Raw genomic sequence first — 13,690 nt, 5'->3', positions numbered from 1 at the left:
GTTAGGCCATGCCCACAATAGGCAGGCTTATCTTAGATAGCGAGTGCGTTTTTGGAGCCCTTTTAGCTGTTTCCTGTTGTTCCTGGATGTTGCAGCTCTGTTGCATAGCTCCTCAGAGGTGGTTCAGCGTTCTCTCCAGTGCGGCTGTATGGGGGTCCGGGTCATTTTCTGACTTTGTTTCCGGCAGCAAGGAGGTCAGGTAGGTATTTCAGCAGAGCTTGCTGAGGTGTGGAGGTTGCCTGTTGTTTTTTTGTGGGGCTTTTGTTCTGTTTATATTTAAGTTTCAGGGACTATAACGTTTGTGTCTCTTTTTGCATTAATTTTGTGAAAAATTATTGCTGCAAGATTTATTGTGCAGTTTATTTAAGGATTTTCTAGTTAAATAAAAAAGTCTGTTTAAAATTTAAAGGGACAGTAACTTTTTTTTGTTTCATTAAAATTCAGATTTGAACTTAGAATTTTTTTATTGATTAAGGTTTTTTTCCTTTGGAATAAGATGGACCAAGAGGCCCTGCAAGCTGTTGCTTGTTCTCTATGTTTAAATACTAATGTTGAGCCTCCTATCCCTTTTTGTTCCTCTTGTATTGAGAGAACATTAAATTACAAGGATAGACTTTTTGATTTTGAGCCTTCTCTAGGGGGGGATGTTGTTCAGGAGTCACATGTTCAGGCTAATCCACAGTTTTTTCCTCATACGTCCCAATCCTCTGCAGTGCCCTGTGTTACGTCTCAGGTTGTTTTTTTTTGCAGGATATGGCTACCCATATATCCTCAGCAGTATCTGAGGCTTTGTCTGCTTTTCCTATGTTGCAGGGGAAGTGCAAGAGGAAGTATAAGGTTTCTGATTCTGTTGCAATTGTGTCTAGTGTTTCTTCTCATAAGTCTGAGGAGGAAGATACTTCAGTAGCATCTGAGGGTGAGATCTCATATTCTGATAGTGTAAATCCTTCTTCTGAGCCTGAGGTTGTTTCCTTTTAGGTTTAAGCTGGAGCACCTCTGTTTATTACTCAAGGAGGTTTTGACTACCATGGATGACTCTGAGGCATCAGTCATGGTTATTCCTAAGCAATCTAGTAAACTTAATACGTTTTTTGACGTCCCTTCTCAATGGAAGTTTTTCCTATACCAGATCGTGTTTCAGATGTTATTAGTGCACGAGAATGGGAGAAGCGTGGGATTTCCTTTTTCCCCTTCTCCAATTTTTAGGAAGATGTTTCTTATTGCTGATTCTAATAAGGAATCTTGGCAGATGGTTCCTAAGGTGGAGGGAGCAGTTTCCCCTCTGACCAAGATGACCACTATTCCTATTGAGGACAGCTGTTTATTTAAAGATCCTATGGATAAGAAGTTGGAAGCTTTGCTTTAAAAGATTTATGTCCACCAGGAATATCAATGGCAACCGGCTGCATGTATTGCTACGGTTACTAGTGCGGCGGCATATTGGTTTGATGCATTGTCTGATTCTATTCAGCAAGATACTCCTCTTGAAGAAATTCAAGATAGAATCAAGGCTTTGGAGTTGGCTAATTCCTTTATTGCAGATGCTTCTCTAAAGGTCATAAAGTTGGGAGCTAAAATTTCTGGTTTTGCCATTTTAGCTCGCAGAGCTTTATGGTTAAAATCCTGGTCTGCGGATGTGTCCTCTAAGTCTAAGCTTTTGTCTATTCCTTACAAGGGTAAGACCTTGTTTGGGCCAGGTTTGGCTGAAATTATTTCTGATATTACGGGAGGGAAGAGGCATTCTGTTCCTCCCGATATTGGAGTGGTAGTTCCTGTTCTGGTTCAGGAACAGGGTCTGGGTTTTTATTCCAATCTCTTCGTCATTCCCAAAAAGGAGGGAACTTTCGGACCTATTTTACATCTCAAGAGTGTAAACAAGTTTCTCAGAGTTCCGTCTTTCAAGATGGAAACTATTTGTTCCATTATTCCTTTGGTTCAGGAGGGTCAATTCATGGATCTAAGGGAATCGTATCTGCATATTACCATTCACAGGGATCATCACAGGTTCCTAAGATTTGCATTTCTAGACAAACATTTTCAGTTTGTAGCTCTTCCTTTTGGTCTGGCTACAGCTCTCAGAATTTTTTCAAAGGTCCTGGGATTATTGTTGGTAGTGCTTCGATTGAGGGGTGTTGCAGTGGCTCCTTATCTGGACGACATTCTAGTTCAGGCTCCATCTTTTCAACTAGCAAACTCCCACACAGAGTTGTTGTTGTCTTTTCTGTGCTCCCACGGTTGGAAGGTGAATTTAGGAAAAAGTTCCTTAATTCCGACTACAAGAGTGGTATTTTTGGGGACTATTATAGATTCTCTAGAGATGAAAATTTTTCTGACAGAAGCAAGAAAGTCAGAGATTTTTAATACGTGTCTTGCTATTCAGTCCCTTCCTCGGCCGTCAGTGGCTCAGTGCATGGAGGTTATTGGTTTGATGGTTTCAGTCATGGACATCATTCCGTTTGCTCGGTCTCATCTCAGACCTCTGCAGTTATGCTTGCTCAGGCAGTGGAACGGGGATTATGCGGATCTATCTCCAAAGATTGTTCTAGATCAGATGTCCAAATATTCTCTTCCATGGTTGTTGTCTCAGGATATTCTCTCTCAGGGAACTTGCTTTCACAGGCCTGCCTGGGTGATTGTAACCACGGATGCCAGTTTGCTGGGCTGGGGTGCTGTCTGGGGTTCATTAAGGGCTCAGGATCTATGGACTCGGGAGGAGTCAGTTCTTCCAATAAATTTTTTGGAACTGAGAGCAATTTTCAATGCTCTTCTAGCCTGGCCTCATCTAGCTTCAACCCAGTTTATCAGGTGACAATTGGGAAGCGGATTTTCTGAGCAGACAGACATTTCATCCGGGGAGTGGGAACTTCATCCAGAGGTATTTTCCAGCTTTATTCTCAGTTGGGGCAGCCGGAGTTGGATCTCATAGCATCTTGTCAGAATGCCAAGCTCTCGAGGTACGGGTCGAGGTCAAAGGATCCTCAGGCTGTTCTGATAGATGCTCTGGCAGTTCCTTGGACTTTCAGTCTGGCATATGTGTTCCCTCCGTTTGCTCTTCTTCCTCGGGTCATTGCTCGGGTCAAACAAGAGAGGGCATTGGTGATTATCATTGCTCCGACGTGGCCTTGCAGAATCTGTTTGCAGATCTGGTGGAGATGTCTTCCCTTCCACCTTGGCGTCTTCCATTAAGGAAGGACCTGCTTCTACAGTTTGAATTGCCTTTTCTTATTTTTCACTATGATAAGGTAGTTCTGCATGCTGCCTTGGGTTTTCTTCCCAAGGTTGTTTCTGATAAGAATATTATTCAAGAGATTGTTCCTTTTTTATGTCTTAATCCTTCTTCTCATAAGGAGCGTTTGTTGCACAACCTGGATGTGGTTCGTGCATTGAAATATTATTTGCAGGCAACTAAGGATTTTCTTTATTTGTTGTCTTTTCTGGGAAGCGTAAGGGTAAGAAAGCTGTGGCTACTTCTCTTTCTTGTTAGTTGAAGAGTGTTATTTGCTTGGCATATGAGACTGCTGGTCAGCAGCCTCCTGAGAGAATCACGGCTCATTCAACGAGGGCTGTTTCATCTTCTTGGGTTTTCAAAAATGGAGCTTCTGAAGATCAGCTTTGTAAGGCTGCTACTTGGTCATCTTTGCATAGTTTTTCTAAATTTTACAAATTTGATACTTTTGCTTCAGCAGAGGCTTCTTTTGGGAGAAAGGTTCTTCAAGCAGTGGTGCCTTCTGTTTAGGTTAACTGTCTTGTCCCTCCCTTATCATCCGTGTCCTCTAGCTTGGATATTGGTTCCCAACAGTAATTAAGATGATCCCTGGACTCACCGTGTCATTAGAAAGAAAACATCATGTTATCCCCGTTACTTTTTAATATCGCTTTAGAGCCTCTAGCAATACAGTTCAGGAAAGTGCTACCGGGAGTTCTGGTGGATACCCACCCGCTCAAAACATTATTATATGCAGATGATGTGTTATTATTTCTGGCGAATACACAACAAGCTATCCCACTGATTCTGCATACGTTGGAAATTTTTAGCTCTTTCTCTGGGTATAGGATAAATTTAGAAAAGAGTGAATTACTGTGTTTAAACAATACTCAGACTAAAGTACCCAACAGTCCATTTAGACAAGTTGACGGTATTAAATACCTGGGTCTGTTTCTACATAGAATCCCTAGTCACTGGTATAAAGATAATTATGGGCCACTGTTTCAGAAAATTATTGCAGATCTACAGGTATGGGCTGCTTTTCCACTCCCTTTGACAGCGCGTGTCAATTTAATTAAAACCATTGTTTTTCCGCGGTTGTTGTATCCGTTGCAGAATCTCCCGTTATTTATTCTAAATAAGGATATAAAATTAATTAATGTTGCTTTTTCCAAATTCATTTGGAATAATAAAAAGTCTCGAATTGGTTTGGAAAGATTAATGCAAAAAGTAGATACAGAAAGAAAGAAAACATCATTTTTTCTTACCTGATAAATTTATTTATTTCTTGACACGTTGAGTCCACTGCCCACCCTGTTTTTCAGACAGTTTGCTTTTCTATAAACTTCAGGCATCTCTGCACCTTAGATTACTTCCTTTCTACTTTCCCTTTGGTCAAATGACTGGGGATTGTGGGTAGGGGGAGTGGTATTTAACAGCTTTTGCCGTGGTGCTCTTTGCCTCCTCCTGCTGGTCAGGAGTGATATTCCCAACAGTAATTAAGATGATACGTGGACTCACCGTGTCAAGAAATAAATAAATCTATCAGGTAAGAATAAATTATGTTTTTCAGTCTGCTTCAAATGGTGCACCTGCGTAGACATGTGGGGATGATGTAATCTCCTGACTGTTCTTGTTTGAGATCCTTCCCAGTTTGTTTGGATTAGGGCTCTGTTCGGCTGGTCCTGCGGTAGGCCTGTTTTCTTACTGGGCGTTAACCTATGGGTTGCCTTTTATATTTTCTTTTTATCCGGTTAGGATGTCTTTTATTTTGTTTATTATTTTCCTTTGGGAATTTTGAACTGGGATCGATGCTCTCTGTTACTTTGGCAGAAGTGTTTTTGGGGACATGTTAGTCCTATGTTTGTCTGTTTCCCTTCTTCCCCTCTGAGGGAGGATTTATGCGGCCTGATGGTTAGGACCAGGATGCAGGCTGGTCCTGTTGGGTTCGGTTCTGTCTTGTGGCTGTTCAGACACATGGCGCTGTTCTGATTGGCTGGTCCGGTCAAGATGCAGAGTGCTCATGTTATCATTTGTTTTCCATTCAACTAAGCATTCTAGAGAACCTTTGGGTCTACAAGGCAAAAAGGATTGTCTCAGTCCTTATAGCCTTCGATTTGGATGACTAGGTCAGTGGATTCTCCGCTGCGTCGTTCTATAACGTCTGGTATTGCCGGACCCTAGTGTTCCGCTCCCACGTGGTGGAGCATTGGAGGGCTTAGCACTTTCTCGCCGAGTGGCGGTTTGGGTAATTCGGCTGCCTTGCAGCGGTTGAGTTGCAGATTGTAACCAGCTGCAGCTATTGCACATAAACTGTGTACTGTCTAGCTGTTTTTATGAGACTTTTTTATCTCCCTATTAGGGACACTGGGCGTGGTCTCCTTGGGCTTGTTTAGGAGTTCCTCCCGGAACTGGGGATGGTTTGTGCCCCTTTTCCCTGTGACCATCCGCTTGTGCTGAGGTGATGTGGAGACCAGCCTTTGCTCAAGTGGTTTTGACCTCGAGGTATCCCCTTGACTTATTGTCCTGAGGCTGTTGGTGAGTCTAGAAGCTCTAGCGTCATTGCACAACTTTTTACCGCCTTGGCTCATTGGAGAGTGGGACTTCAGCAAGGGATGGTCTCTTCCTTAGGTCGGGACTTGCGAGTTTTTCTCATTATCCGGGTTGATCTGGATATCGCATTTAGTATCCCCTGTAGTCTGGGTTGTTATTTAGATGGGGTGTTACGTTTGTGGGTACTGTTTATCTAAACAGTTGTGAGTTTGGGTCTGGGGCTTCTGGTTGCTGGGTTTCCTTCAGCATTTTCCCTTGTGGATCCCTTTGTGGGTTGTTACCGGACCTTTAGGCTCCAGGGTTGGTTCGGGGTTCCCCAGTTCCTGGAAACTTGGGCTATGTTCTTTTATTATTATTATTATTATCGGTTATTTGTAGAGCCTCAACAGATTCTGCAGCGCTTTTGCTCGGATTCTTGATCTGGTCTTGGTTGGCAAGGTTTTCTTGTTGTTGCTCGTTGGGGCTTATGTTGCACCTTAGACGGTTTCCCTTAGTCAGCTTGCTATAGTATCCATCAAATTCACTGCTCTGCTGGTGAATGGACTTGCAGTGTCAACACTGGTTGCGTGTTAGCAGGCTGTTTTTTGGGGAAATCACTATCAAGGGAGATTGATCTCTCCTTTAACCTGTAGCTTTGCGGCTTATGGAAGGTGCTGCCTGTTAGCCTGTTCCCCTTCTTGGGTGAGAGATTAGTTTCCTTTTAGAGAGCGGTGGTCCTTTTCTTAAGGCTTCTCCTGGTTCAGGAGTTGTTGGGACCTGTGAGTTTCCCTAGCTGAGAAGGTTTTTCTCTCTGGGTTGCGTTCCATTTGGAGTCTTGCTGGCTCCGTGTCAGAATAAGTTGGACCTTTTTGATAGATCCTTTGGGTCTACGGACCGGTTTTGGGGTGCTTCTGTTTCCTTGTTTCAGACCTGCCATTGCTAGGGTTCGCACCCAGTTGGGAGTGGGTTCTGAGAGCTGTTGTCATCTTCAGAGTCTAGGTGCACTAGCTGGACAGCTGGTTCCGCATTCTAATGCTCTGTGGCTACTCTATACTGTAGCAGACTGAGGGTTGCTAGTTTGTTCCCTGGCGAGGTCTACTCAGCCTTTCTTCCCTTCGAGGTTGATAAACTGAGCAGCGCATTGTGTCCCTTAAAGGGGATTAGCCACATTTGCATAGTAGCTAGCTGGCTACCTAAGCTTGCAAGCAGAGGGTCTAGGATTGCTCCACCTCGGGTTTGTGGTGTCACTTCTCTTCTTGGGGGACCTCATGGAGGTTATGATCCCCCTTTTTTTGAATGAACTGTGGGTAGGTCTAGCGACTTGGATTGCCTAGAGGGTGCCCTCTGTCTGGGAGTTGGCTTTTGCTCTTAGCAAGTATTCCCCGTGTCTTCCTGAGGATGGGAGCGTGTTCTGGACTTAAGGTTTTTCGTCTGGGTCTGTTACAAGTTTTTTTGTAGCAGAATACTTCTGTGTTACAAGTTCAGGACTCTGTGAGGACTCCGTCCTCTTGTCCTTGGTGCTTTTGCACGACGTTTGAGAGAAAGTTTTCTCTGTTTCTATGCCCGGTCCTACACCTCCGGTTTCCTTGGTCTAGGCGTAGTCTTCCCTTGTTTGTCGGGACCCATTTGGGTCTTTATGCGCTGGGCTCGCTCGGGGGGTTTTCTCTTTCTGGATTGTGACCTTTTGGTCTTTTCCTTCGTTTCTCCTGGCCCTCTCCCTTTGGGAGTTTAGGCTGGTGTTCCCTTCTTTAGTGAGGGGTGTGTGAGGAGGAACCGACTGTTGGGCAATGGTGTCTCTTGGAGGCCTGTTGGCTCAGTTGAGTCCGTTTTGTGGTCTCTGGCTTGGCTCTAGACTACCTGCGGGTCTGTGTCATCGGGGCTTTTCCTTTTAAGGTTTCTCGGCTTTGGACAAAGCTGGGGGTTTTTGTGGGTAGTGGTTCAGGCTTGGTGCCCTCAGTATGGGCCGGCTACTGTACCCTCCCATCTGGGCATTCAGTGTCCTCTTTAGCTTTGGTATTGTTGTGATAATTTTATCACGGTGAGTCCACGGCCCTGTTTTCAGACGTTTTTTTTTTATATAAATCTCAGGCACCTCTGCACCTTGTGTTATTTCCTTTCTCTACTTTTCCTTCGGTCGAATGACTGGGGGTTGTGGGAAGGGGAGTGATACTTAACAGCTTTGCTGTGGTGCTCTCTGCCTCCTCCTGCTGGCCAGGAGTGATATTTCCAACAGTAATTGATGATCCCGTGGACTCACTGTGTCAAGAAATAAATATATCAGGTAAGCATAAATTTTGTTTTCCTTCATTCTTCAAGGTGTATGAGGGCCACTGTGTGCGAGACCTGGATACCAGGAGCATTGACTGCTGATCTGGCAGTCTACATCGTGTCTGTGAACTTAAGCTCCCCCACATGTTTTCCTCCTCGGCTACCAAGACATGCTGTTTCTTCACTGATTGACAGTCCGGTTCTGCTGAGAAATATTCTATTACTTTTGACTAGTAGTTTGGTTTCTAGTATCTGTTCTTCTTGACTGTTTTTTCGTGGCTACAAAGTTGAATTTTAAGGGAGATCAGTTCTTTAAAACCATATCTATAATTGTTTTCCCGTGGGAAAGTCTACCATAATTGGCCTTTAATAAAAGCATACAATGGGGTCGAATTAGCAAGCTCCAAATGGAGCTTGATGCCCCTGTTTCCACAGCAGTTATAAAGCAGCGGTCTAAAGACTGCTGCTCCATAACTTGTCTGCCTGCTCAGAGACGGCGGACAGAAATCTACCCGATCGAACAAGATCTGGTTGATTGACACCCCCTGCTAGCGGCCAATTGGCCGCAAATCTGCATGGGGCGTTATTGCACAAGCAATTCTGGTGAACTGCTTGTGCAATGATAAATGCCAACAGCGTATGCTGTCGGCATTTATTGATGTGCAGCAGACATGATACGTTACATCGTATCATGTCCGCTCGCACTTTGATAAATATGCTCCTTAGTCTAAAATACCACAACTTTTAAGCTATAACATTAAAAAAGAATACTAGCCATATTGATGTTTTCAAAATAAATGTTAGCTTGAGATAATATGCAGATGTATTTTTTTCTTTGACTTATATTAGGTCTTTAAATATTAGATAAGAGAAAAGTTTAAGCTTCATTATAGTAATGCCACTGCCATATTGTAACTAAGTTATCATAGGTAAAATGTAATACTTAAAGGAACAGTAATCACCTTGTAAATTACAAGACATTATTGTTGTGTTGCTATAGAATAACATATCACCCAAGTCTAAACGCTTTCAAAACAAATAAACATCCTTTTTACTACAATAATTTTTCAAAATCTAAATTCCACACACCATATTTGGGGGGGGGGGGGGGAGATCCAGGCTTTAGTCCAAAGGCAAGAAGGCTAGCCATGGTTATAAAGTTATATAGGATGCATTGTTTGCAGTTGTTACCTTATAAAGCCACGTAGAGACAACTATGTAGCAGGGTTAGCCTTGATAAGTCAGCAACGTGCATTTCATGTTCTGAGAATTAAAGATAGCTAACATTTTCAAAGCTCAATTACACAAAAGAGGGGCAAAATAACCAACAAACATATATTGCAAAGTTGTTGCATTATACATACACATTTTATATAAAAATCTTAAGGCATTTACTGTCCCTGTGCTTCTTACATGATCGTCCCTGCTGAGGCCAATATGAGAAAGTTAATAAATCAGCTGAAAAGTTGCAGTCTCAGACAGTTTAGTGTCCCTTTAATTTTTATTTTATTTTTTTGTTTATTTTTCATCCCAGATTAAAGTGTTAAGAATCATCACTGCCTAGAAAAATAAAAGAACTACTTATTTTTTTCTTTCTTTTTTTTTTCTTTCAAATGTTTTTTTTCTATATGTAGGGGGCAATCACTATTCTGTAGAAAAAAGTCTATAGAAAACCACCATTAATGTCTATTGGGGATCCTTTAATATATTTTTCTAAATTATTGTGATCAACCCCACAGTGTCTCAGCTGGAGGGCAAGGAAGTATACAAATATGTGTGTAAATGTGTTTGTGTGTGTATATGTGTGTTTGTGTATAAATGTGTTTGTACAGGGAGTGCAGAATTATTAGGCAAGTTGTATTTTTGAGGATTAATTTTATTATTGAACAACAACCATGTTCTCAATGAACCCAAAAACTCATTAATATCAAAGCTGAATAGTTTTGGAAGTAGTTTTTAGTTTGTTTTTAGTTATAGCTATTTTAGGGGGATATCTGTGTGTACAGGTGACTATTACTGTGCATAATTATTAGGCAACTTAACAAAAAACAAATATATACCCATTTCAATTATTTATTTTTACCAGTGAAACCAATATAACATCTCAACATTCACAAATATACATTTCTGACATTCAAAAACAAAACAAAAACAAATCAGTGACCAATATAGCCACCTTTCTTTGCAAGGACACTCAAAAGCCTGCCATCCATGGATTCTGTCAGTGTTTTGATCTGTTCATCATCAACATTGCGTGCAGCAGCAACCACAGCCTCCCACACACTGTTCAGAGAGGTGTACTGTTTTCCCTCCTTGTAAATCTCACATTTGATGATGGACCACAGGTTCTCAATGGGGTTCAGATCAGGTGAACAAGGAGGCCATGTCATTAGATTTTCTTCTTTTATACCCTTTCTTTTTTTCTTTTTCTTGAAGGATGCAGACTTCTTCCTGTACCACTGCTTGAAGAAGGTGTCTTCCAGAAACTGGCAGTAGGACTGGGAGTTGAGCTTGACTCCATCCTCAACCTGAAAAGGCCCCACAAGCTCATCTTTGGTGATACCAGCCCAAACCAGTACTCCACCTCCACCTTGCTGGCGTCTGAGTCGGACTGGAGCTCTCTGCCCTTTACCAATCCAGCCACGGGCCTATCCATCTGGCCCATCAAGACTCACTCTCATTTCATCAGTCCATAAAACCTTAGAAAAATCAGTCTTGAGATATTTCTTGGCCCAGTCTTGACGTTTCAGCTTGTGTGTCTTGTTCAGTGGTGGTCGTCTTTCAGCCTTTCTTACCTTGGCCATGTCTCTGAGTATTGCACACCTTGTGCTTTTGGGCACTCCAGTGATGTTGCAGCTCTGAAATATGGCCAAACTTGTGGCAAGTGGCATCTTGGCAGCTGCACGCTTGACTTTTCTCAGTTCATGGGCAGTTATTTTGCGCCTTGGTTTTTCCACACGCTTCTTGCGACCCTGTTGACTATTTTGAATGAAACGCTTGATTGTTCGATGATCACGCTTCAGAAGCTTTGCAATTTTAAGAGTGCTGCATCCCTCTGCAAGATATCTCACTATTTTTGACTTTTCTGAGCCTGTCAAGTCCTTCTTTTGACCCATTTTGCCAAAGGAAAGGAAGTTGCCTAATAATTATGCACACCTGATATAGGGTGTTGATGTCATTAGTCCACACCCCTTCTCATTACAGAGATGCACATCACCTAATATGCTTAATTGGTAGTAGGCTTTCGAGCCTATACAGCTTGGAGTAAGACAACATGCATAAAGAGGATGATGTGGTCAAAATACTCATTTGCCTAATAATTCTGCACTCCCTGTATGTGTAGATGTGTTTGTATGTGTATATGTGTAATTGTGTATGTGTATATGTGTAAATGTGTTTTTGTGTGTATGTGTAAATGTGTTTGTGTATATGTGTAAATGTGTATGTTTGTGTGTGTGTGTAAATGTGTTTGTATGTGTAATATGTGTGTATTTGTAAATATGTTTGTGTGTGTGTGTGTATGTGTAAATGTGTTTGTATGTGTAATATGTGTGTATATTTGTAAATATGTTTGTCTGTGTGTGTGTAAATGTGTTTGCATGTGTATATGTTTAAATGTGTTTGTGTGTAAATGTGTTTGTATGTGTATACAGTATGTGTAATATGTGTAAATGTGTTTGTATGTGTATACAGTATGTGTAATATGTGTAAATGTGTTTGTATGTGTATACAGTATGTGTAAATGTGTTTGTATGTGTATATGTGTAATATGTGTGTATGTGTAAATGTGTTTGTATGTGTAATATGTGTAAATGTGTTTGTATGTGTATATGTGTAATATGTGTGTATGTGTAAATGTGTCTGTATGTGTAATATGTGTATATGTGTAATATGTATGTATGTGTAAATGTGTCTGTATGTGTAATATGTGTATATGTGTAATATGTGTGTATGTGTAAATGTGTCTGTATGTGTAATATGTGTATATGTGTAATATGTGTGTATGTGTAAATGTGTCTGTATGTGTAATATGTGTATATGTGTAATATGTGTGTATGTGTAAATGTGTCTGTATGTGTAATATGTGTATATGTGTAATATGTGTGTATGTGTAAATGTGTCTGTATGTGTAATATGTGTATATGTGTAATATGTGTGTATGTGTAAATGTGTCTGTATGTGTAATATGTGTATATGTGTAATATGTGTGTATGTGTAAATGTGTCTGTATGTGTAATATGTGTATATGTGTAATATGTGTGTATGTGTAAATGTGTCTGTATGTGTAATATGTGTATATGTGTAATATGTGTGTATGTGTAAATGTGTCTGTATGTGTAATATGTGTATATGTGTAATATGTGTGTATGTGTAAATGTGTCTGTATGTGTAATATGTGTATATGTGTAATATGTGTGTATATGTAAATGTGTTTGTATGTGTATATGTGTAATATGTGTGTATGTGTAAATGTGTCTGTATGTGTATATGTGTAATATGTGTATATGTGTAATATGTGTGTATGTGTAAATGTGTTTGTATGTGTATATGTGTAATATGTGTGTATGTGTAAATGTGTCTGTATGTGTATATGTGTAATATGTGTATATGTGTAATATGTGTGTATGTGTAAATGTGTTTGTATGTGTATATGTGTAATATGTGTGTATGTGTAAATGTGTCTGTATGTGTATATGTGTAATATGTGTATATGTGTAATATGTGTGTATGTGTAAATGTGTTTGTATGTGTAATATGTGTAAATATGTGTAATATGTGTGTATGTGTAAATGTGTCTGTATGTGTAATATGTGTATATGTGTAATATGTGTGTATGTGTAAATGTGTTTGTATGTGTAATATGTGTAAATATGTGTGTGTATGTGAGGCTGTATAAATTTCCGACTTATGTTTCGACGCATGCATACAGCTTTCTCAAGGATATAACTTCACTATTTCTGCTGCTATTCTTATATCATTCTGGAAATTATTCCACACATGTCATCACCATTTTCTTTATTGGCAAATTTGTATTTATTGATTCATATTGGCAATGCATGAAAAGTTTTAAATCCAACTATTAGTGCTTAATATTAGCAGTATATGAAAAATGTGTGTAAGTGCAAATATATTTATAGGTGGTGATGGAGTAAATATTTTACGCACACATTAAGCACACACTCACATATTCATGTACTCACAGCCATGCCCATGTGCACACATAGGCACATGCTGAAACGCACACCTATAGAATACATATAAATGGTGAGATTATAACTATAACAAAGCCTTGCTGACCTCTTTAACAGACACATACCCATTTTGCTCATTGTGGTGCAGTTTATTGTACTGAAGGGATTTAGAAATCCAGTTCTCTATAATCCATTAATCCTTGACTGCACAAGATATATAGAGTAACAGTGAAAATCTTGGGTACAAAACAAGTTTGCACACTAAGGGCTAGATTACAATGGAGCGTTTATTTATTGTGCGCCAGCAAATGGGCAAATTTGCCCGTTTGTGGGCATGTGATAAATAACCAGTCATTACAAGTGGCTGGTTATTGCTACCGTGAGCTTTCTGGTAGCAATTAGGGCTTATACAATTAACCAGAGATCAGATCTCTGGTTAATTTTATAGGTATGCCCCAAATGCCCCAGAATACAGTGTAGTGTATTTTATTAA

General features: G+C 40.5%; 1 protein-coding gene across 2 annotated transcripts in view; it reads left to right on the top strand.

Moving 5' to 3' along the window:
• Positions 1 to 13,690, top strand: part of GSE1 (Gse1 coiled-coil protein) — a 1,047,037-nt gene that overhangs the window by 745,233 nt on the left and 288,114 nt on the right. The gene's annotated exons all lie outside the window — the stretch shown is intronic.

The sequence above is a fragment of the Bombina bombina genome, chromosome 1 (genome assembly GCF_027579735.1).
Source record: "Bombina bombina isolate aBomBom1 chromosome 1, aBomBom1.pri, whole genome shotgun sequence".
In the NCBI taxonomy this organism is placed as follows: domain Eukaryota; kingdom Metazoa; phylum Chordata; class Amphibia; order Anura; family Bombinatoridae; genus Bombina; species Bombina bombina.
The sequence above is the reverse complement of the archived record's forward strand: the minus strand, read 5'-3'. Positions and strand labels throughout refer to the sequence as shown.